The sequence below is a fragment of the Rhincodon typus genome, chromosome 10 (assembly GCF_021869965.1).
Source record: "Rhincodon typus isolate 14 chromosome 10, sRhiTyp1.1, whole genome shotgun sequence".
Lineage (NCBI taxonomy): Eukaryota > Metazoa > Chordata > Chondrichthyes > Orectolobiformes > Rhincodontidae > Rhincodon > Rhincodon typus.
This window is the reverse complement of record NC_063341.1, coordinates 5,929,118-5,932,147: the sequence shown is the minus strand read 5'-3', so window position 1 is coordinate 5,932,147 and position 3,030 is coordinate 5,929,118.

Here is a 3,030-nt window from a genome sequence, read left to right as displayed (position 1 = left end):
AGCAGGTCTGGCAGCATCTGTGGAGTGAAATCAGAGTTAGCATTTCAGAATCAAGAAGGGTCACTCGACCTGAAACGTTAACTCTGATTTCTCGCCACAGATGCTGCCAGACCTGCTGAGCTTTTCCAGCAACTTCTATTTTTGTTTTTGTCTTTGAGTACAAGAGTTGGGGCATCATGTCGAGATTGTACTGGACCTGGTGAGGCCTCTTCTGGAGTACTGTGTGCAGTTCTGGTCACCCTGCTGTATGAAGGATATTGTTAAATTGGAGACTGTTCAGAAAAGATTTACCAGGATGTTGCCGGGAATGGAGGATTTGAGTTAAAAGGAGAGGCTGGATAGGCTGGGACATTTTTCACTGAAATGTAGGAGGTTGAGGGGTGACCTTTTATAGAGGTTTATAAAATCATAAGGAGCATAGATAAGGTGAATAGCAAAGGTCTTTTCATTTGGGTGAGGGAGGACAAAACTAGCAGGCATATATTTAGGGTGAGAGGGGCAAGTTTTGAAAAGGACATGGGCCAACATTTTTTACAGAGTATTTGTGTGTGGAATGAATTTCCTAAGTAAGTGTTAGATGCAGGTGTAGTTACAACATTTAAAAGATGTTTGGATAAGTACATGAAAGCCAAGGTTTGGAGGGATTTGGACCAAACCCAGGGAAGTGGGACTATTTCAGTTTGGGAATATGATTGGCGCAGACAAGTTGGATCAAAGGGTCTGTTTTCGTGCTGTTTAACTTTGTTACTCTATAACTCTTTGGATCAAGTGTTGTTCTTTATGCCAGCTGGAGATATAATCCCACCTCTAAATTCATTTTCTGAACTCGATTGGATAACTTCTAAGTTTGAGACCACAGGGTCGAAATCACCTTTTTACTATGATAAAGTGTCATCTCTTTCCTGATCAAATTCGAGAAATTATTGAGATACTTTATTCATCTTTCCTGATTTAATCTGTGCATATGTTGAGATTTTTGCTTTGTCCTGTTCCCATTCCAAACATGTCTTATTTAGTACTTTGAGTAATGTCCATTGCTTCTTCACCCTGGAATTCGATTTTTATTTCCCACAGTTATAGTCTCAAATTCAATTCACAATCCACACCATCCAATCCTTTTGGGGTTTTAAGCTGTCTTTTGGAAACTTGACTTTCTTGAATTCCTGCTGTTGAAACCAGAAGTGTCTTCCACTTTGTGTCAAGTTTACCTCTCCAGTTCACTTTGTGGCCTCAGTCCTTTCCATTTGAAGTCCTTGTTGGATGATTCTACAGGCCTTTTTTGGCCTGTGTACTGTACATTATTGACATGGATACATCAGTACTTCTGCTTGGAACCAGTTCTTTGCTTACCTGGATCACACATGAAGTTTATACTTGAGAAACATCTTGCACATTGGGATACCCCTTCCTAGATGGTGGTAAACCATGCCTGCTATATTATTTATCAATATAAAATTTATATTTTTAATAGGCAATTTAGGAACAATTCTAACCAGACATGACCTCTTTACCAGACCACAACTTATATTTACTTAATGCAATGGGAAAACTACACAATTTCGCTCAACACTGTATTAATGTGCTTTGATTCAGTGAATTTTCTGAAGAAGGGCCTGAATCCTTTGTTACAGGCTGTGAGCCAAATTAGTGTGTCTCAGGATAACAATCTTTTTCGACTCTTTCTTGGACAGAAATGAAATGCCTTCACCTTATACTTAAAACACCTATAATCCTTGGCTTTCTAATTTATTCCCATTGTAAAACATTAGATGTAAAGGGTTTCTTTTGGGCTTTACTTTCTGATGCAACTTGCCATGTGGAAATTCCTGTCACATGCACCAGTGCCACTGGTTTAACATTTATTTCATTTACTGCTACTGTCTTTTCTAAAGACTCTCAAAACATTCTTAATATGGCCACTGTTTTACTGTTCCACATTCAACAATTTGCTTTAATATGCCATGTGTTATGGCAGTGAAGTTTTACTGGTCTTCTGACATCATTATCACATGTTGCCTGGGCCAGTTTCCCTTAAACCGCTTAAATGTTTCTTTTGCAACTTCATGTTTTCTGATTTCTTCCTCTTTTTGGTGTTCTTTTCTTCCTTTCTGTCTTTCCTTCCTTGCTAACCTCTCTCCTTGGAGTTCAAGTTTAAATATTTGCATTTTGTATTCAAGTTCAACTTTTCTCATTTATTTTCCCTTGTTCTATTTAAGCTTCTTCATCTGTAACAGAATTCTACCAAACTCAAGCGTGTTCTGTCTAGGTTAGACTGTTTCTACCTATCCATCCAAGATGCTGTATTATTGTTATAACTATTTTAGAATTAAAAGCAAGGTTTATAAAATCAAATTTGCAACTTTTTTGTTCACTGTCTAAATATGCATAGCCGTGGTTAATTCTTCGAAATTACTTGGGAGTGTAATCTTCCCTTCCCAGAAAAGAATTAACAACTGCCAAACTGTATTATGTCAGCTTTATGTCAGTTTCAGCATTTCCAGTTCATGGGCACCAGCTGCCTCCTCTTCATCATGGACATGCAATTGTTTAAACTTTCATCCCTCATCAGGAAGGGGAAGGAGTGACCTGGTGGTATTATTGCTAGACTATTAATCCAGGAATTTAGCTAACCTTCTGGGAAACTGGGTTCAAATCCTGCCATGGCAGACGGAGGAATTTGAATTCAATAAAGTAATGATGACCGTGAAATGATTGTTGTTTGTTGGGAAAAGCCCATCTGGTTCACAAATGTCGTTCAGGTAAGGAAATCTGCCTTCCTGCAGGTGACTGCAGACCCACAGCAATATGGTTGACTCTTAACCACCCTCTGGGCAATTAGGGATGGGCACTAAATGGCCTAGCCAGAGACACCCACATTCTGTGAGTGAACCAAAAAAAACCCAGAAAGGTCTTAGGACTCTCAGCTTCTTTCTGGAAAGAAGACCTGAACTGTTCCATCCACCAACACCTTCCTCTGCCTGGCTGAGCTCATCCTCAGATTTAAAACTTTATCCCTTTCTTCAGATCAAA